Below are 23,266 nucleotides of genomic sequence, written 5' to 3'. Positions count from 1 at the left end.
ATAATTTGGACTAAGGCTTCTATTTTCAGCCAAAAGTTTCTATGTGCACACATCTGAAGAGACAGCTGAAATGGGAGGGTTAAAGATTTTATTCGGCATTACAGGAGAAGCTTTCAAGAAGTGAAAAAAAGGAATGAAAACACATGCAGCAAGAAAATGAGATTAATAAACAATGACATCTACTAAACAAAGGTAGGTAAACCTATTACTAAAATTATCATTCACTGTGCCTTTTGTGAGAACTTTTATTGTGAGCATGCATGCAAAGCATACTTAAAGGTACAGTCTAGTCAAAACTAGATAATAAAAAATGCACTTTTAAACAACTTTCCCATTTATTTTTATCATCAAATTTGTTTTGTTCAATTGGTATTCTCTGTTGAAAGCTAAACCTAGGTAGGCTCATATGCTAATTTCTAAACCATTGAACCGCCTCTTATCTCAGTGCATTTTGACAGTTTTTTACAGTTAGACACTGCTAGTTCATGTGTGTCATATAGATAGCATTGTGCTAACTCCTGTGTAGTTATTTATGAGTCAGTGCTGATTGGCTAAAATACAAGTCTGTCAAAAGAACTGAAATAAGGGGGCAGTCTACAGAGGCTTAGATACAAGGTAATCACAGAGGTAAAAAGTATATTAATATAACTGAGATAAGGGGCAGTCTGCAGAGGCTTAGATACAAGGTAATCACAGAGGTAAAAAGTATATTAAAGGGACATTAAACCCAACATTTTTCTTTCATGAGTCAGACAGAGAATACAATTTTAAACAGCATCCCAATTTACTTCTATTATCTAATTTGCTTCATTCTTTAGATATCTTTTGTTAAAGAAATAGCAATGCACATTGGTGAGCCAATAACATGAGGCAAATACGTGCAGCCACCAATCAGAAGCTACTGAGCATATCTAGATATGCTTTTCAGGAAAGAATATCAAGAGAATGAAGCAAATTATATTATATAAGTAAATTAGAAAGTTCTTTAAAATGGTATTCTCTATCTGAATCATGAAAGAAAAAATTTGGGGTTAATGTCCCTTTAATATAACTGTGTTGGTTGTGCAAAACTGAGGAATGGGTAATAAAGGGATTACTTTATCTTTTAAAACAATATAAATTCTGGAGTAGTTTGTCCCTTTAAGTACACAAAAAACAGTGTACATGTGAAGCATACTTAAGTACACTGCATGTGCTCAGAGCTGGTATTGCATGGGAAATGACTCAGCATGTGTCATGTACACAATCTCTGGCTCTCTTCGCAGATACACTTTTTAAAATTAGTGTTTATATGCTCCTATTAGGAAAGGTAAATTTAAACAGTGATATATTTTTTCTAGAGCATTTTTGCTAATGCATGTGTATTGGAAAAATGATTCTATTCAAAATAGAAATGCAATGATGCACATTTTGCTGGAATGTCCCTTTAAGATGGCTAACTTGTATTTTAAATTCTGACTCTAAAGCTAAATAATACATAGTTTTATAGTGAGGCATTGTATATTTGTTGTGTTCTGGAATAAATTAAATTAAAGTTCACTACTAGCTTTTAGCTACAGTTTACATTAGACTGTGTTTAGCATATAATATTGTGTGCAGTGTGGTCTTACCACCACAGAGGGCGCTGCGGCATTTGACTGCACTCACTGTCTCACTACCATGAACTTTCTGTGTGTGCTGCAGAACAAGCCATGTGCATTGCAATCAGGTAAGATCAGCCATTAGATTATATATATATATATATATATATATATATATATATATATATATATATATATATATATATATATATATATATATATATATATATATAAACCTCACTAGCTACACACACATGTAACATATAATAATTATACACTAATGATTTGTTTAGCAGCATTAGTAAGCCACCTGCTACTGCATTACACAGAACATACAAACACAACTAGATTTAAATGTTAAAGGGATAATCCAAATACAATTGAAATGGGCATCTTTATTTTTCTGTTTGAAAACAAGCATTTTTGTAATATACAGACATTAGAAAACTCTTTTAGAAAATCTATGTTTTATATGAGAGATGTTACTGTTAAGTGTATGAAATATACAGACATTAGCAAACAAACTGCATCTGCTTGTGACTTTCTGATATAATGGTGGGAGCTGTATTTTAATTGCTTTGATGCTGTTCAGAAGCCTGGCAGGGGTTAATATTTTGTGTTGTTTTTGGTGTAGGTTACAGTTTTTGTGCAGTTTAAAATAACTATGTCCTGCTATGTAGATGCTGAAGGGTTAATAATATAACCCTTGCTTGTTTAATTTGGCCCTACATTGAAAAAGTATTCATATGCAAGTGAGCTGTTAGGGTGTTTTATTTAACATGCATTAAAAAATACAGTAAATATTTTAAGGTAATTAGTGATTTTAATCTAATTTTCTTGCTGCAAATGTTTTAATTTACTTTTTTAAATGATTGTACTGTGATCAAAATCTTTAACGTAAATTAAAAGACTTGCAGCAAGAAACTGAGATTAAATCCCTATTCCCTAAAAAATAATCCTTGTTAACAGTCCCTTTAATATCAGTTGCCAATTATTTTGATCTAGAGCAGTGGTTTTCAAACCTGTCCCCAGGCGTCCCCAACAGGCCAGATTTTCTGGATTACCTTGGATGAGAGCAGGTAAATAACCATCAGCCAGATTACGAGTTTTGCGTTATGAGCGGCTCGCTACTAACTTGCAAGTTATTTCCACCGCTCACCTTTAATAGCGCTGCTATTACAGGTTTGCAAAAACCCGGCCGTTAACAGGCAATATGGCAGCGTTGAGCTCCATACCGCACACAAATACCAGCGCTGCTTTGAGCTGGTTTTATGCGCTCGTGCACGATTTCCCCAGAGACATCAATGGGGAGAGCCGGCTTAAAAAAAAGCCTAACACCTGCAATAAAGGAGCGTAAAGGTCCGTAACGCAGCCCCATTGATTCCTATGGGGAAAGAAAATTTATGTTTACACCTAACACCCTAACATAAACCCCGAGTCTAAACACCCCTAATCTTTTGCCCCCGACATCGCCGACACCTACATTACTATTTTTAACCCCTAATCTGCCGCCCCCAATGTTGCTGCCACCTACCTACACTTATTAACCCCTAATCTGCTGCCCCCAATGTCACCTCCATCTACATAAATTTAATAAACCCTAATCTGCCGCCCCCAACGTCGCCGCCACCTACATAAATGTATTAACCCCTAATCTGCCACCCCCAACGTCACCGCCACTATACTAAAGTTATTAACCCCTAAACCTCTGGCCTCTCACATCACTAATACTAAATAAATATATTAACCCCTAAACCTAAGTCTAACCCTAACACCCCTAACTTTAATATAATTAAAATAAATCTAAATAAAAATTACTATCATTAACTAAATAATACCTATTTAAAACTAAATACTTACCTATAAAATAAACCCTAAGCTTGCTACAATATAACTAATAGTTACATTGTAGCTAGCTTAGGTTTTATTTTTATTTAACAGCTAAGTTTGTATTTATTTTAACTAGGTAGACTAGTTAGTAAATAGTTATTAACTATTTACTAACTATCTAGTTAAAATAAATAAAAAAAATTAATTTACCTGTAAAATAAAACTTAACCTGCCTCACACTAACACCTAACATTACACTAAAATTAAATAAATTACATTAATTAAATACAATTAACTAAATTACAAAAAAATAAACACTAAATTACACAAAATAAAAAAATAAAAGATCAAATATTTAAACTAATTACACCTAATCTAATAGCCCTATTAAAATAAAAAAGCCCCCCTCCCAAATAAAAAACCCATAGCCTAAATAGCCCTTAAAAGGGACTTTTGCAGGACATGGCCCCAAATTAATCTGATCTTTTTTGCCTGTAATAAAAAAATAAAATACAAACAACTTCTATGGAAGTCCCATTGAAAAATGACTTTTTGAAAGGTGTTTTAGTTACGTTGCGTGACGGCCAAAAAAGTGTGCGGTACAACTGTACTTACAAGACTCGTAATAGCAGCGATAGTGAAAAAGCAGCGTTATACTCATAACGCAAAACTCGTAATCTAGCCGAAAGTCTAATAAAAAATTATTTAAAAAAAATATTGCACAAAAAACCTTTTAAGGGTTCAAAAGATATGAGATCTCGGGTGCTAGAAAAAAAAGGCAGGCAAATGGCTTTGACATTGAGACACACACATTGCAAAAGATGTTTTTGTGTATATATATATATATATATATATATATATATATATATATATATATATATATATATATATATATATATATATATATATATATATATATATATATATATATATATATATATATATATATATATATATACATATATATTATTGTATTTATATGTGTATATATGTATTTAAAGTCATATATACACATATAAAAACATTAAAGTGACAGCCAATAGCCTTGCAGGAAATTCGAGGCCTAAGAGGTGGAAACGTCACCTCAGTCAAATACTGTTCTGCCGTAGGTTGCCTTAGCAGCTCAGTGCGGCAAACGCTGCAAACAAAAAAAGGAGCTTTCAGCATGAAGTATTTTATACGTCATGAATGAAAGTCCCCTTTATTTGTTCCAATGGTAAATCCTAGCGTTTCACAAACCATCACTTTAATATATATGTACACACATATAGACATATATGCTTTAAAGGGGCATAACACACATTGAGATCACAATATAAAATGTTTAGTTATGCAACTTTGCAATATACTTTTTATTTTGCACCATTTACTGTAATTTAAAGGGGCATGAAACCCAAGGTTTTTCTGTCTTTCATGATTCAGTATAGAGCATGAGATTTTAACCCACCTTGGTGCTAAGCTTTTTTAGTTTTTTTTTGTTTTTTTTGTTTTATATTTTTTAAAATATATATTTATTTTTTTACCTTTTTTTTTTCAGATCCCCAAGACTTACACTGTTGGAAAGGTTAGACGATTACCTTTTCAACAGTGGGCCTTGGGGGTCTGTAGCTGCTTAGATGCCTGAGATACAGGCTTCTAAGCAGCATGCCCCCTGCTTCGATATTTAACATTGTTAATGTTAAATAAAGTTGCACGGTGACGTCATCAAGTCATTGCGTGTGACATCACCGTGCATAATGTGAAGCCCCGGTGATGCCTGTCACTATGCAGGCCCAATCGCCAGGGTAGGAGCGGGTGGGAGCCCCCAGATCTCCCTCAAGGTGAGTGAGTGCTAGCGATGGCTCTGAGCCGTCGTTAGCACCAGAGTGGGAAAACCTGTGACAGCTCAGAGCCGTTGTTAGCACTCAAGGGGTTAAACAATTTCTCTTTTTCATGACACGATGAGTCCACGGATCATCTTAATTACTAATGGGATATTCACCTCCTGGTCAGCAGGAGGCGGCAAAGAGCATCACAGCAAAGCTGTTAAATAGCTCCTCCCTTCCCTCCCACTCCAGTCATTCTCTTTGCCTACGTTAGTGCTAGGAAGTGGTAAAGTGAGTTGTTAGATAAAATTCTTCAATCAAGAGTTTATTATTTTTAAGGTAGTGCAAGATTGTGCTGCTTTGTCCTAGAGTGTAGCCGTAGTCCATATCAGTCTCTTCAGTAGAGCAGTGGTGGCTTTAGAGCAATGGGAACTTGTGGGACATAATTCTCACTGCGCCTCCCATGTAATTTACTCAGACTTTTATTTCTCCACAGGTCGATGTGAGGGATAGGACCTCTCAAGCCTGTGAGCTGCCTTGCTGTCAGGCAGATACGAGGTAAGTGCTGCTTTTTTATTCTGGGGCCAAGGAAACAAAGCATCTCAGAGATAAAGGTGTGAACATTTATTGGAAAAATGAACATATAAGGCTCATACAGGAAGGGGCGCTTTATGTTTGGGGACTACAGACTCTCCTAGACTGGAGAGGATTTTAGACAGCCATATCTGCAGGCACTGGGGCTGGGAGTAAAGCTTTTTCATTTGCTCTGGTGGTTTGTGTCTCCCGACGGCTTTACTTAGCAAACAGGCCGATCGGGAGATGAGGTGCATATAGTAACGCCCACGATGGGCTTCAGTTCAGTAGCGTGTCACTAGAAACGCATGGTTTCCAGTAAAGCAGGCGTTTCTAGCATTATCCGTTGGCACTATTCTTATTGCTGAGGTCCGGATCGTTCCTGCACCACAAGGAAAGGGACATTGACTCCTGTTTAGCAGGCAGGTAGGCAGGGTTACTGAGGTGTAAAGGTGTCTGTAGTGTTCAAATTGTGATATTTTCATAATTGACATAGTTGGGTAAAAAAGTTACCTGTTTAAATTTAAAGACACGGTAACGTTTTTTCATTACAAAAATTTTAATTCATTTTTGATGTTTTTTTATTTATTAATTTACTCATTGTGAACAGTATGGACCAAGGAGACTTGCAAGATGTCACTTGCTCCTTGTGTTTTGATGCAAATGTGGAACCACCTATCCCTTTCTGTCCCTCATGTATTGAGAGGACTTTAAATTATAGGGAAAATATTTTTTCTGAGCAAATTTTTTCTAAAGCGGATACTGTCCAAGAGTCTTATGACGAGGTTAAAAATATGCCGCAGCTTTCTCCCCAAGCGTCCCAAATTTTACCTCCCTCACAAGCAGTGCCCTGCACTTCTGCTCTAGCTCCCGCTGGAGTTACCTTAAAAGACATAGCTTCTCTCATGATGCGTTGTCTGCTTTTCCAATGTTGCAGGGAAAGCGTAAAAAGGAAAATCAGACATTTAGTAAGCGAGGTTTCTGATACAATTGTTGCAATTTTGGAGGTACCCTCCCAGAATACCGAAGAGGAGGATACCGCTGTAGCATCTGAAGGAGAAATTTCAGATTCAGAAAGTGTAATTCCTCTGGCTGATTCTGAGGTTGTGTCTTTTAGGTTTAAGCTAGAACACCTCCGTCTGTTACTTAGGGAGGTTTTAGTTACTTTGGACGACAGTGACTCCACGGTAGTGGTTGTTCCTAAGAAGTCTAGTAAGCTGAACAAATATTTCGAGGTTGCTTCCTCGACAGACGTGTTTCCGGTCCCTGACCGAGCTTATGAAATAATTGCTAAGGAATGGGAGAGACCGGGCATACCTTTTTCTCCCTCTCCTATTTTTAAGAAGATGTTTCCCATAGCCGACTAACAAAGAGGCTTGGCAAACAGTGCCTAAGGTGGAAGGGGCCATTTCTACCTTAGCTAAGAGAACTACTATTCCCATAGAGGATAGTTGTACCTTCAAAGATCCTATGGACAAAAAGTTAGAGGGTTTACTCACACTGTACACCAGGGCCTGCAATGACAACCAGCTGTGTGTATCGCTACTGTCACTAGTGCGGCGGTGTATTGGTTTGATGCACTGTCTGAGGCTCTCAGGACAGAAACTTCTTTGGATGAGATCCAGGATAGAATAAAGGCTCTTAAATGCCAAGCTCCCGAGATACGGGTCGAGGTCCAGGGACCCCCAGACGGAGCTGATAGATGCTCTGGTGGTCCCTTGGACCTTCAGTCTAGCATACCTATTTCCTCTGTTTGCTCTTCTTCCTCGGGTCATTGCTCTAATCAAACAGGAGAGGGCATCAGTGATCCTCATAGCTCCAGCTTGGCCTTGGAGGATTTGGTATGCAGATCTGGTGGAGTAGGCATCTCTGCCACCTTGGAGACTTCTGTTGAGGAAGGACCTTCTAATTCAGGAGCCCTTTCTTCACCCAAATCTAGTTTCTCTGAAGCTGACTGCTTGGAGATTGAACGCTAAATTTTATCCAAGCGGGGGTTTTCTGACTCGGTCATAGAGACCATGATTCAGACTCGTAAGCCTGTAACTAGAAAGATTTACCATAAGATTTGGCGTAAATATCTCTATTTGTGTGAATCCAAGGGCTACTCATGGTTGTTTTTTCCTTTCTATCCTTAACTTCTGTCGAATAACTGGAGTGGGAGGGAAGGGAGGAGCTATTTAACTGCTCTGCTGTGGTGCTCTTTGCCGCCTCCTGCTGACCAGGAGGTGAATATCCCATTAGTAATTAAGATGATCCGTGGACTCATTGTGTCAAAAAAGAAATACATTTATCAGATAAGCATACATTTTCTTTCCAATTTACTTCTATTATCTAATTTTTTTTGTTCTCTTGGTATTCTTTATAGAAAAGGATACCTAAGTATGTTCAGTAGCTGCTGATTGGTGGCTGCACATGTATACTTCACGTTATTGGCTCACCCAATGAATTTAATAGCTCCCAGTAGTGCATTGCTGCTTCTTCAAAAAAGGATATCAAGAGAATTAAGCAAATTAAATAATAGATGTAAAGTGGAAAGTTGTTTAAAATTGTATGCTCTGTTTCAGGGTTCTTCAAACTTTCCCCCCCAAGACCCAGTGCCATGATACCACATACCTTTAGGACCCAATTTTTATACTTGGTCTTGAAATAATTTTGTAAGAAATAAATAACATGATAGCTGCAATTTTTGGCAAAGAAACTAAAATATGTGCATGCTTTATTCCTGATTATAGTCAAATATGAAAGCGTTGTAAAACGTAATAACACACACACTCTCATACAACACACACACCACACACACACACACACACATTTTCATGTAACACACATACCACACACTCTCATACAACACATACACTTTCATATAACACACATACCACACACACTCTCATACAACACACACTTTCATATAACACACACTCACCCCATACACTCTTACAACACACACATACACACACACTTTCATAACACACGCATACCACACACACACTCTCATACAACACACACACCACACACTCTCATACAACACACATTTTCATGTAACACACATACCACACACACTCTCATACAACACACACTTTCATATAACACACATACCACATACACTATCATACAACACACACACTTTCATATAATACACACTCACCCCATACACTCTTACAACACACATACACACACGCATACCACACACACACACACACACTCATACAACACACATACCACACACTCTCTCATATAACACACACTCTCATACACAACACATGCACAGCACATACACAATCTCATACAATACACCACACACACTCCTACAACACACACACAAGTCGGGACCCAGTACACATGGTGTTGTGACCCAGTAATGGGTCCCGACCCATGGTTTGAAAATCCTGCTCTATTTTAATTATGAAAGAAAAATGATGGGTTTCATGTCCCTTTAAAGGGACAATCTATTTGAAATTAAACTTTCATGATTCAGATAGGGCATGCAATTTTAAACAACTTTCCAATTTACTTCTATTATCTAATTTGCTCAATTCTTTAGATATCCTTTGTTGAAGAAATAGCAATGCACATGTTTGAGCTAATCACACAAGGCCTCTATGTGCAGCAACCAATCAGCAGCTACTGAGCATATCTAGATATACTTTTCAGCAAGTGATATCAAGAAAATGAAGCAAATTAGGTAAAAGAAGTAAATTCGAAAGTGGTTTAAAATGACATGCTCTTTCTAAATAATGAAAGAAAAAAAATTGGGTTTCATGTCCCTTTAACTCTGAATAATATGGGTTTTTACTATGCTGAAAATTGGTAATGCAGGCTTCAGACCTCAAATGATTAACAATAGTCTGTATATCTTTCTAATTGACATTAGCATGGACTTTGTGCTAACATAAAACAAGGAAAGGCATACTGACAGTATGATGTGACTTTGTGATAACATACATAAAACGAGGAAAAGCCTACTGACAGTATGATGTGACTAGAGTGACTGTCACATGAAGTACATCAGGATTAGCTCCTCCAAATAAGGAAAATGGTAGTGAAATTTGGCCACTGGAAAACTTTTGCATAGACCATTACATTACAGGCAAAGCGGGCAAAATAATGAAAGTATAATGCAAAGTTGTTTTATTATTTATAATTAAATAATTAATGTTATAATCACAAAGTGTATCATGCCCATGTAATAGGGGACAGACTATTGCTGAACAGGCTTTATCTAATTATTTTGCATATCTAACTTTATACTCATTTATTTGATGTTGTTTTCTATTACAGAAACATGTCAAAGGGTCTATAAAGACATTACTGACCATGAAATGAGAAGATGCATAGGGGATTGCCAATCCCACACAATAATTGTTTGTGGTCACAGGTAAGCAGTTATGTTTTTTCTTGTTTAAATCACCCCACTGAGTCATTTCTTTTTAAACTGTTTTTTTTTTTGTTTTTTTTGTTTATACAACATGCTTATATGGATGTGATACAGCAGGGGAGTGTTTGTTTCTGTTTATACAACATGCTTATATGGATGTAATACAGCAGGGGAGTGTTTGTTTATGTTTATACAACATGCTTATATGGATGTGATACAGCAGGGGAGTGTTTGTTTCTGTTTATACAACATGCTTATATGGATGTAATACAGCAGGGGAGTGTTTGTTTATGTTTATACAACATGGTTATATGGATGTGATACAGCAGGGGAGTGTTGGTTTCTGTTTATACAACATGCTTATATGGATGTAATACAGCAGGGGAGTGTTTGTTTATGTTTATACAACATGCTTATATGGATGTGATACAGCAGGGGAGTGTTTGTTTCTGTTTATACAACATGCTTATATGGATGTGATACAGCAGGGGAGTGTTTTACTCCCTTCCCTGATCCTCCCATGATCATAAATAGAGCAGCCATGTTGGAGTTTTCTCTGTGCTTGGATTGAGCTGACCCTTTGAAAGGAATGTTCCATTTTGATAATGGTGCTTCTTAGTGCAAGAAAAATCATGTCACAATCAACTAATATCAATTAAAATGTTAATGAATTATAAATCTTGTCTAAAAAGAAACATTCTTCAAACAAAGGAATGCTCCTGTCACAGGGACAATAAATGAAACTCCCTTTACAATTTTCAGTGCTTCAGCAACATGCAACTTAAGATAAAACAATATATATTTCTTTAAAAGAGCATATTAGTAAAAAAATACATGCTTTAATTTGTTTTAATTCATTTTAAGACCATCAACCCTGCACTAACCCACAAAGGGGTTAAACACACAGTAGAAGTACCGCTTGGAACCACAGAGCACTGCTGATCCTGAGCGGAAGTCCTGCTGATCCAATCATGAGCGCTAGTCATTTAACTAGTATTTCTGATTAGATAAGCAGCAGTTGGCAGTTTTTGCTCTGGACCAGCAGTGCTCTGCAGGTACCAATCAGTACTTCCATTGTGTGTTTAAAGCCTTTGTGTGGGTTAATCTCACAGTAGTGCAGGGTCAATAGTCTTAAATTTACATTAAAGGATGTAATTTTTTTTTACTATTAAGGCCCTTTTAAAGGGACAATAAACACCTTGAGATGGTAATATAAAATGATAAACTGTGTGTGTGTGTGTGTATGTATATATATATATATATATATATATATATATATATATATATTCATTATTTATTTTGTCCCCTTTTCCTGTAATTATATTCTGAAATTGTGGCTGCACACTCTAGTGACAAATTTATAACTGTCTCTATTTGGCCACAGCCATTGTTTTATAGAAACTAAAACTTTACACTTATTTTGATAGGCCTAGATTTAGAGTTCTGCGGTAGCCGTGAAAACCAGCGTTAGAGGCTCCTAACTCTGGTTTTGGCCGCCCGCTGGTATTTGGAGTCAGTGATTAAAGGGTCTAACGCTCACTTTACAGCCGCGACTTTTCCATACCGCAGATCCCCCTACGCCATTTGCGTATCCTATCTTTTCAATGGGATCTTCCTAACGCCGGTATTTAGAGTCGTTTCTGAAGTGAGCGTTAGCGCTCTAACGACAAAACTCCAGCCGCCTGAAAATAGCAGGAGTTAAGAGCTTTCTGGGCTAACGCCGGTTCATAAAGCTCTTAACTACTGTACCCTAAAGTACACTAACACCCATAAACTACCTATGTACCCCTAAACCGAGCTCCCCCCACATCGCCGCCACTCGATTAAAATATTTTAACCCCTAATCTGCCGACCGCCACCTACGTTATACTTATGTACCCCTAATCTGCTGCCCCTAACACCGCCGACCCCTATATTATATTTATTAACCCCTAACCTGCCCCCCACAACGTCGCCGCCAGCTACTTACAATAATTAACCCCTAATCTTCCGACCGCAAAGCGCCGCCACCTACGTTATCCCTATGTACCCCTAATCTGCTGCCCCTAACACCGCCGACCCCTATATTATATTTATTAACCCCTAATCTGCCCCCCTCAACTTCGCCGACACCTGCCTACACTTATTAACCCCTAATCTGCCGAGCGGACCGCACCGCTACTATAATAAATGGATTAACCCCTAACCCGCCTCACTAACCCTATCATAAATAGTATTAACCCCTAATCTGCCCTCCCTAACATCGCCGACACCTACCTTCAATTATTAACCCCTAATCTGACGACCGGAGCTCATCGCTACTATAATAAATGGATTAACCCCTAAAGCTAAGTCTAACCCTAACACTAACACCCCCCTAACTTAAATATAATTTACATCTAACGAAATAAATTAACTCTTATTAAATAAATGATTCCTATTTAAAGCTAAATACTTACCTGTAAAATAAATCCTAATATAGCTACAATATAAATTATAATTATATTATAGCTATTTTAGGATTAATATTTATTTTACAGGCAACTTTGTAATTATTTTAACCAGGTACAATAGCTATTAAATAGTTAAGAACTATTTAATAGTTACCTAGTTAAAATAATAACAAATTTACCTGTAAAATAAATCCTAACCTAAGATATAATTAAACCTAACACTACCCTATCAATAAAATAATTAAATAAACTACCTACAATTACCTACAATTAACCTAACACTACACTATCAATAAATTAATTAAACACAATTCCTACAAATAAATACAATTAAATAAACTAGCTAAAGTACAAAAAATAAAAAAGAACTAAGTTACAAAAAATAAAAAAATATTTACAAACATAAGAAAAATATTACAACAATTTTAAACTAATTACACCTACTCTAAGCCCCCTAATAAAATAACAAAGCCCCCCAAAATAAAAAATTCCCTACCCTATTCTAAATTAAAAAAGTTACAAGCTCTTTTACCTTACCGCCCTGAACAGGGCCCTTTGCGGGGCATGCCCCAAGAATTTCAGCTCTTTTGCCTGTAAAAAAAACATACAATACCCCCCCCCAACATTACAACCCACCACCCACATACCCCTAATCTAACCCAAACCCCCCTTAAATAAACCTAACACTAAGCCCCTGAAGATCTTCCTACCTTGTCTTCACCATCCAGGTTCACCGATCCGTCCTGAAGAGCTCCTCCGATGTCCTGATCCAAGCCCAAGCGGGGGGCTGAAGAGGTCCATGATCCGGTCAAAGTCTTCATCCAAGCGGGGCAGAAGAGGATCTTCCATCCGATTGAAGTCATCATCCAGGCGGCATCTTCTATGGTCTTCCATCCGGAGCGAAGCGGCAGGATCCTGAAGACCTCCAGCGCGGAACATCCATCCGGCCCGACGACTGAACGACGAATGACTGTTCCTTTAAGGGACGTCATCCAAGATGGCGTCCCTCGAATTCCGATTGGCTGATAGGATTCTATCAGCCAATCGGAATTAAGGTAGGAATTTTCTGATTGGCTGATGGAATCAGCCAATCAGAATCAAGTTCAATCCGATTGGCTGATCCAATCAGCCAATCAGATTGAGCTCGCATTCTATTGGCTGTTCCGATCAGCCAATAGAATGCGAGCTCAATCTGATTGGCTGATTGGATCAGCCAATCGGATTGAACTTGATTCTGATTGGCTGATTCCATCAGCCAATCAGAAAATTCCTACCTTAATTCCGATTGGCTGATAGAATCCTATCAGCCAATCAGAATTCGAGGGACGCCATCTTGGATGACGTCCCTTAAAGGAACAGTCATTCGTCATTCAGTCGTCTGGCCGGATGGATGTTCCGCGCTGGAGGTCTTCAGGATCCTGCCGCTTCGCTCCGGATGGAAGACCATAGAAGATGCCGCCTGGATGATGACTTCAATCGGATGGAAGATCCTCTTCTGCCCCGCTTGGATGAAGACTTTGACCGGATCATGGACCTCTTCAGCCCCCCGCTTGGGCTTGGATCAGGACATCGGAGGAGCTCTTCAGGACGGATCGGTGAACCTGGATGGTGAAGACAAGGTAGGAAGATCTTCAGGGGCTTAGTGTTAGGTTTATTTAAGGGGGGTTTGGGTTAGATTAGGGGTATGTGGGTGGTGGGTTGTAATGTTGGGGGGGGGGGTATTGTATGTTTTTTTTACAGGCAAAAGAGCTGAAATTCTTGGGGCATGCCCCGCAAAGGGCCCTGTTCAGGGCTGGTAAGGTAAAAGAGCTTGTAACTTTTTTAATTTAGAATAGGGTAGGGAATTTTTTATTTTGGGGGGCTTTGTTATTTTATTAGGGGGTTTAGAGTAGGTGTAATTAGTTTAAAATTGTTGTAATATTTTTCTTATGTTTGTAAATATTTTTTTATTTTTTGTAACTTAGTTCTTTTTTATTTTTTGTACTTTAGCTAGTTTATTTAATTGTATTTATTTGTAGGAATTGTGTTTAATTAATTTATTGATAGTGTAGTGTTAGGTTAATTGTAGGTAATTGTAGGTAGTTTATTTAATTAATTTATTGATAGGGTAGTGTTAGGTTTAATTATATCTTAGGTTAGGATTTATTTTACAGGTAAATTTGTTATTATTTTAACTAGGTAACTATTAAATAGTTCTTAACTATTTAATAGCTATTGTACCTGGTTAAAATAATTACAAAGTTGCCTGTAAAATAAATATTAATCCTAAAATAGCTATAATATAATTATAATTTATATTGTAGCTATATTAGGATGTATTTTACAGGTAAGTATTTAGCTTTAAATAGGAATCATTTATTTAATAAGAGTTAATTTATTTCGTTAGATGTAAATTATATTTAAGTTAGGGGGGTGTTAGTGTTAGGGTTAGACTTAGCTTTAGGGGTTAATACATTTATTAGAATAGCGGTGAGCTCCGGTCGGCAGATTAAGGGTTAATAATTGAAGGTAGGTGTCGGCGATGTTAGGGAGGGCAGATTAGGGGTTAATACTATTTATGATAGGGTTAGTGAGGCGGATTAGGGGTTAATAAGTGTAGGCAGGTGGAGGCGACGTTGTGGGGGGCAGATTAGGGGTTAATAAATATAATATAGGGGTCGGCGATGTTAGGGCAGCAGATTAGGGGTACATAGGGATAACGTAGGTTGCGGCGGTTTACGGAGCGGCAGATTAGGGGTTAAAAAAAATATGCAGGGGTCAGCGATAGCGGGGGCGACAGATTAGAGGTTAATAAGTGTAAGGTTAGGGGTGTTTAGACTCGGGGTTCATGTTAGAGTGTTAGGTGCAGACGTAGGAAGTGTTTCCCCATAGAAAACAATGGGGCTGCGTTAGGAGCTGAACGCTGCTTTTTTTGCAGGTGTTAGGTTTTTTTTCAGCTCAAACAGCCCCATTGTTTCCTATGGGAGAATCGTGCACGAGCACGTTTTTGAGGCTGGCCGCGTCCGTAAGCAACTCTGGTATCGAGAGTTGCATTTGCGGTAAAAAAGCTCTACGCTCCTTTTTTGGAGCCTAACGCAGCATTTGTTTGAACTCTCGATACCAGAGTTAAATTTATGGTGCGGCCAGAAAAAAGCCCGCGGAGCGTTAACAGCCCTTCTACCGCCAAACTCCAAATCTAGGCCTTAATGTTTAACCCCTTAATGACAACTGACGTACCAGGTACGTCATGCATTAACAAGCAGTTAATGACAATGGACGTACCTGGTACGTCAGTTGTCTAACAGAGTGCTGGAAGTGATCACAATCGCTTCCAGCAGCTCTGAGGGTATTGCAGTGATGCCTCAATATGGAGGCATCCTGCAATACCCCTTTACAAGCCTCTGATGCAGAGAGAGACACTCTGTGGCCCTCTCTGCACCGGTAGTGATGGTGCCGTTGTCCGGGTGGGAGGGAGCGTGCGCGCGCGTGCACGAGACGCGCACGCGTGCACGTGAACATACTGTGCGTGCACGGTGCGCGCGTGCATTAGCCACACTGACACCAATGAGGGCAAAAAGCCAGGGAAAGGTAAAAAAAAATTTTCAAATATAAATGGATCGGGGAGGGGGGTGGGGTTATTGTGGGGGTATTGTGGAGGGGCTGCTACACTACAGAAAGAGTTAATTGAAAAATAAAATAAAAATACTTTGTTTTTTAGGGCCAAAGTGGGTACTGGCAGACAGCTGCCAGTACCCAAGATGGCGGTAATTAGGTAGGGGAGAGGGTTAGAGAGCTGGAGGGGGGATCAGGGAGGTTGGGGCTAAGGCAGGGGTCCATCCCAGGTAAAAGATTTTATTATTTTTATTTAAAAAAAAATCAAAAACCTCTTATTTAGAACTGGCAGACTTTCTGCCAGTACTTAAGATGGCGGTAACAATTGTGGTGTGGGGGAGGGAAGAGAGCTGTTTGGGAGGGATCAGGGGGTGGGATGTGTAAGGTGGGAGGCTGATCTCTAAAATTAACCCTGCAAGCTCCCTAAAAGCTACCTAATTTAACCCCTTCACTGCTGGGCATAATTCACGTGTGGTGCGCAGCAGCATTTAGCGGCCTTCTAATTACCAAAAAGCAACGCCAAAGCCATATAAGTCTGCTATTTCTGAACAAAGGGTATCCCAGAGAAGCTTTTACAACAATTTCTGCCATAATAGCACAAGCTGTTTGTAAATAATTTCAGTGGGAAACCTAAAGTTTGTGAAAAATGTAAAGTTTTTTTTTTTTTTATTTGCTCGCATTTGGTGGTGAAATGGTGGCATAAAATATACCAAAATGGGCCTAGATCAATACTTGGGGTTGTCTACTACACTACACTAAAGCTAAAATTAACCCTACAAGCTCCCTACAAGCTCCCTAATTAACCCCTTCACTCCTGGGCATAAAACACGTGTGGTGCGCAGCGGCATTTAGCTGCCTTCTAATTACCAAAAAGCAACCCCAAAGCCATATAAGTCTGTTATTTCTGAAAAAAGGGGATCCCAGAGAAGCATTTACAACCATTTGTGCCATAATTGCAGAAGCTGTTTGTAAATAATTTTAGTGGGAAACCTAAAGTTTGTGACAAAATTTGTGAAATAGTTAACTTTTTTTTTTTTTTTTTTGATCACATTTGGCGGTGAAATGGTGGCATGAAATATACCAAAATGGGCCTAGATCAATACTTTGGGTTGTCTTCTAAAAAAAAATATATACACGTCAAGGGATATTCAGGTATTCCTGACAGATATCAGTGTTCCAATGTAACTAGCGCTAATTTTGAAAAAAAGTGGTTTGGAAATAGCAAAGTGCTACTTGTATTTATTGCTCCATAAATTGCAAAAAAAGCAAAGAATGTGTAAACATTGGGTATTTCTAAGCTCAGGACAAAATTTAGAAACTATTTAGCATGGGTGTTTTTTGGTGATTGTAGATGTGTAACAGATTTTGGGGGTCAAAGTTAGAAAAAGTGTGTGTTTTTCCATTTTTTCCTCATATTTTATCTTTTTTTTTTTAGTAAATTATAAGATATGATGAAAATAATGGTATCTTTAGAAAGTCCATTTTATGGCGAGAAAAACGGTATATAATATGTGTGGGTACAGTAAATGAGTAAGAGGAAAATTACAGCTAAACACAAACACCGCAGAAATGTAAAAATAGCCATTGTCATTAAGGGTAAGAAAATTGAAAAATGGTCCGGTCATTAAGGGGTTAAACACCAAATAAAACTTTAAAAAATACATCTACATGTTATTCACAGACTAACCTTTTCTTTCAATGCTTCATTCTATCTAGCATTTATTTAGGGCTAGATTACAAGTGGAGCGCTAATTTATTGCGCGCCCGCAAGTGGGCAAATGTGCCCTTTTGCAGGCACGCAATAAATAACCAGCCATTAGAAGTGTCTGGTTATTGCTACTATATGCTTGTGGTAGCAACTATCGCTTATAAAATTAACCAGAGATCAGATCTCTGGTCAATTTTATAAATATGCCCCAAATGCCCCCAAAATACAGTGTAGTGTATTTTATAAAAAAAAAAAAAATACAAATTGTATTATTTTTATGTTTTAATAAAATAATTGCACTAGGTAGTATTTTGGGGGTAAAGTTGGTCGGAGTCGGGTGTTATATTTGCTGCATCACTGAGCTACTTACCCCCTTCGCTGCACTTAGATTCTGAGCTTGCGTAATTTTACACTTGAGTTGTAATACCAGCTAATATTAGCGGGCGCTGGTATTACTCAATGGAGCACTAATATTGCTTGCACGCAAGCAATATTTAGCACTTCACTTGTAATCTGGCTCTTAGTGTTTAATGTCCCTTTAAATAAGCAAGCACCTCACACAGCATGGGAGTATCACAGAAGTAAATAGAATACTGTCTTACTAAATGCTACTCTGCTATATCATTTTCCTTTGGGAAGGGAAGTGGGGATATGAAGATTTAGAATATGACAAATCTAGATAGCATATTACTTTATATTTTGTAAAAGGAAAAAAACACAATTGAAAAGGAAATAAACTGCACATTGTGACTTTCCCACTTTTATCTCCAAAAGTCTAGGAACACAACCAAAAATTAAAATTACAACATAGGGTATCAAATAGTGCACATTGATTTCTAGAGAAGTAAAATATAAATATCTTAAGGAAAAAAAATTCTCAATATAGTAACCCTTTAACGACTGAGATGTACCATGTATGTTGCCGCTCATTAAGGGTTATATTTTTTTAAATAGCACGTGTCCCGCCACAAGTGGCGGTACTGGGCTATTATAGGTTCCCTTCTTGTCATCATAAATAGCGTGGCCTCAACACTGGCGGCGAGACCACGCATTTAATAGCACTTCCCTATTCAAAGACGAGTGATGTACAGGGTACGTTGCTAGTCTTTAAGGGGTTAAAGTATAGGTTCTAAGCATCCCATTGGCAGGTAGTGATCTGTTTGATTAGGAAGGAACGTGGCCAAATATGTTAATATCTAGATGGAAATTGCATTGACATGAGAATTTATGGAAGTTAAAAATACAATTCTTTTTTAGTATTCATCACAACCTTGAAGTTGAAATAAAGGCGTGTTATTTTTTTTGTCAGATTTACTTGTTTAGTTCTACAAATTAAAGTTCTGCTGTAGACTAAGCAATTAGCACAGAATGCCCATGTTTATGTAATATTTGTTTTTATTTTTACAGGCCGGTGCCAAATTCAAGATCATAGAACAGATACAGATGGACATCATATTATATTTTTGTTGTTCTGTCAACATTATTGTGCATCTGCATTATACTTGTACCCTAGGCCTATACTATAAGTTATTCTCTGGTTTATTACAATGTCATATTTAAAATGTTTTAATACCTGGAAAATTTGAAGCCTAATAAAAGTTTAAATTACTTTTGTAAGAGTCAATGTTGTTGTTTTTATGGAGTCATTTCTAAAGGATTTTTTGGTGAATATTTTTATCTTCATACAGTATTGAGGTTAACAGATCATATTTACCAGACAGGCAAAGGCTAATTTTATTAAAATCAGTAAAAGTATGAAATCAATAAAAATTAAATATGATTTTCCTAGTTTAACTTCTGGTAACAATTGCAGTTAGTTATATACAATAATTATTTTTTATATCTGCACAGATATGGAGATATATGTAAAACAAATATTCATAAAGAAAAGAATCAATTAAAATGACGGCCAAAAAAGACTGAAAGGGAGGTAAGAACATGAAACATAATAACAATGGGCAGAACTGAAGACTGATTTATAAGTGGAATGCCTCAAAGGGGTGTGCTGTAAAAAGGGGCCATACTGTACCTGAGATAATGATATTAGTGTTATAATATAACTCTAATATAAGAATACATCAAGTATTCAACTTAAAGGGATACTAAACCCATTGTTTTGCTTTTATGATTCAGATAGAGCATGCTATTTTCTAATGTACTCCTATTATCATTTTTTCTTCGTTCTCTTGCTATCTTTATTTGAAAAAGCAGAAATGTAAGATTAGGAGCTGGCCCATTTTTGTTTTAGCACCTGGGTAGTGCTTACATATTGGTAGCTACATTTAGCCACCAATCAGCAAGCGATACCCTTGTGCTGAACAAAAAATGGTCTCTTGAACTTACTTTCCTGCTTTTTCGAATAAAAATAGGAAGAAAACAGAAAAAAATTGATAATAGGAGTAAGCTAGAAAATTGCTTAAAATTGCATGCTTTGCCTGAATCATGAAAGAAAAAATGTGGGTTTAGTGTCCTTTTAATATATTACCTGTCATAATATTAGTTTTATATATGAATATATATTACCTCAGATAATGCATGGATACAACTTTAAGATCAATTAAATTCATACAAACAACTTACATAGATAAACTTTTGCAGGAAAATTTTTTTATTATTAATTTGTAAATATGATTGACGTAAATAATAGTTAATTTGTAGTGCTCTTGTGGCAGACACTGCTCTTAATTGTGATATATTTGCCAGAGATATGCTAAAGATTTGCAGTTGACTTGTTAGAGATTTGTAACAGACTTGCAGAGCTTTTGCAGTAGACTTGAAGGGCTCTTGCTGTTAAATTGTGAGAAATTTGCTGCAGATTTGAAGGGCTATTGCTGTTGACTTGTCAGAAATTTGCAGCAGACTTGCAGAGCTCTTGCTATTGACTTGTCAGAAATTTGCAATTATCTTGCAGAGCTCTTGCTGTTAACTTGCCAGAAATTGACTAGACACTTGCAGAGCTCTTGCAGTTGACTTGCCAGAAATTGACAACAAACTTGCAGAGCTCTTGCAGTTGACTTGCCAGAAATTGACAATAGACTTGCAGAGCTCTTGCAGAGCTCTTGCAGTTGACTTGCCAAAAATTGGCAACAAACTTGCAGAGCTCTTGCAGTTGACTTGCCAGAAATGCTCTTGCTAGAGACTTGCCAGGTAAACTTGCTGCAAGTTGAAAAAGTGTCAACTAGAACTTTTGCTGCAATTATGATGCAAGTAAACACACTTGCCAGTGAAAACTTGCAGCAAGTTATACCGACTTACAGCAAAAGTTAGCTACAAGTTTGTGGCAAGTTATCCTTGCTATCTGGGCTTGTGTAATATCAGTATCAGCAGAGTAAAATTACATTGCAGACACTTTTGTCTCCTCTGTGTATCCAAGCACAAACTGTGAATAAATTTTTCATAGAAAAACAAATAAAAACTGTCTAATCAGACAAACTGGGCTAAACTCTCTGTGTCAGTGCTCAATTTAGTATATTTCAGTGCAGGAGAGGTCAGCAAAACAGGGAATCAAATGCACTAACGCAACAAGCAGGAATAACAAGTGATATATATATTATGTCTTCCTTGCAGATATTTAATATTTATTTTGGTATCTGAAGGTGAAGACAAACAATTTCTAAATAACAATAAAGGTATTTTTTTTTTACAAATATGTGTTTTTTGTGAGTCCTTACAGGGAATGTGTATCAAAGTGAGTTAGCTTTATAATAATCAGATGAAGCATTAAAATGCAATTCTATTTTTTTCTTCCAATAGATTAACATATCAGCAGAGTCTTACTATTAGAACTGATAAACACCTTGTTTGCTGCAACTGTTTTTTCAATGGTCAAACTACACCCATGACTATCTGTATTTGATTGAGCCAATCTGGACTTGAGCATGGAGATGACAGAGCTTGCCACTAGGGACAGACAAATGTTTTGCAACATTTGAAAAATGAAATGAATTTTAACACAATTGTTAGTTCTTTTTGAATTTCAAATGTTTGTACAACATTCTAACATTTTGTTTAATTTAAAAGTATTTCTAATGTTATCTTTTAAGGGACACTGAACCCAAATTATTTCTTTCATTATCAAGATAGAGCATAACATTTTCAAGCAACTTTCTAATTTACTCCTATTGTCAATTTTTCTTCATTCTCTTACTATCTGTATTTGAAAATCAAGAATGTAAGTTTACAAGCTGGCCTATTTTTGGTGAACAACCTGGGTTGTGCTTGCTGATTGGTGGATAAATTCACCCACCAATAAACAAGTGCTGTCCAGGGTACTGAACCAAAAATTGGCTGGCTCCTTAGCTTAGATGCCTTCTTTTTCAAATAAAGATAGCAAGAGAACAAAGAAAAATTGATAATAGGAGTAAATAAAAAAGATGCTTAAAAACATAATTTATGTAAGAACTTACCTGATAAATTAATTTCTTTCATATTGGCAAGAGTCCATGAGCTAGTGACGTATGGGATATACAATCCTACCAGGAGGGGCAAAGTTTCCCAAACCTCAAAATGCCTATAAATACACCTATAAATACACCCCTCACCACAACCACAATTCAGTTTAACGAATAGCCAAGTAGTAGAGTGATAAAGAAAGGAGTAAAAAGCATCAACAAAGGAATTTGGAAATAATTGTGCTTTATTCACAAAATCATAACCACCATAAAAGGGTGGGTCTCATGGACTCTTGCCAATATGAAAGAAATTAATTTATCAGGTAAGTTCTTACATAAATTATGTTTTCTTTCATGTATTTGGCAAGAGTCCATGAGCTAGTGACTTATAGGATAGTAATACCCAAGATGTGGAACTCCACAGAAGAGTCACTAGAGAGGGAGGGATAAAATAATAACAACTATTTTCCGCTGAAAAAAATGAATCCGCAACCCAAAATATAAGTTTATTCTCATAATGAAAAGAAAAAAATTAAACGTAAGCAGAGGAATCAAACTGTAACAGCTGCCTGAAAAACTTTTCTACCAAAAACAGCTTTTGAAGAAGCAAATACATCAAAACGGTAGAATTTAGTAAATGTATGCAAAGAAGACCAAGTTGCTGCTTTCCAAATCAACTGAAGCTTCATTCTTAAAAGCCCACAAAGTGGAGACTGATCTAGTAGAATGAGCTGTAATTATCTGAGGCGGGGCCTGACCCAACTCCAAATAAGCCTGATGAATCAAAAGCTTTAACCAAGATGCCAAGGAAATGGCAGAAGCCTTCTGACCTTTCCTAGAACCAGAACAGATAACAAATAGACTAGAAGTCTTCCTGAAATCTTTAATAGCTTCAGCATAATATTTCAAAGCTCTTACCACATCCAAAGAATGTAAGGATCTCTCCAAAAAATTCTTAGGATTAGGACACAAAGAAGTGAC

At 37.1% G+C, this 23,266-nt stretch overlaps 1 long non-coding RNA gene across 1 annotated transcript; it reads left to right on the top strand.

Moving 5' to 3' along the window:
- The first annotated feature begins 1,664 nt into the window (after positions 1–1,664).
- LOC128636013 (uncharacterized) lies at positions 1,665–19,518 on the top strand. Its single transcript, XR_008398647.1, has 3 exons — positions 1,665–1,708; positions 10,067–10,163; positions 19,302–19,518. It is a non-coding gene; the product is annotated as an uncharacterized LOC128636013 (long non-coding RNA).
- Positions 19,519–23,266: the final 3,748 nt, after the last annotated feature.

The sequence above is a fragment of the Bombina bombina genome, chromosome 7, assembly GCF_027579735.1.
Source record: "Bombina bombina isolate aBomBom1 chromosome 7, aBomBom1.pri, whole genome shotgun sequence".
NCBI classification, from domain to species: Eukaryota; Metazoa; Chordata; class Amphibia; order Anura; family Bombinatoridae; genus Bombina; species Bombina bombina.
The sequence above is the reverse complement of the archived record's forward strand: the minus strand, read 5'-3'. Positions and strand labels throughout refer to the sequence as shown.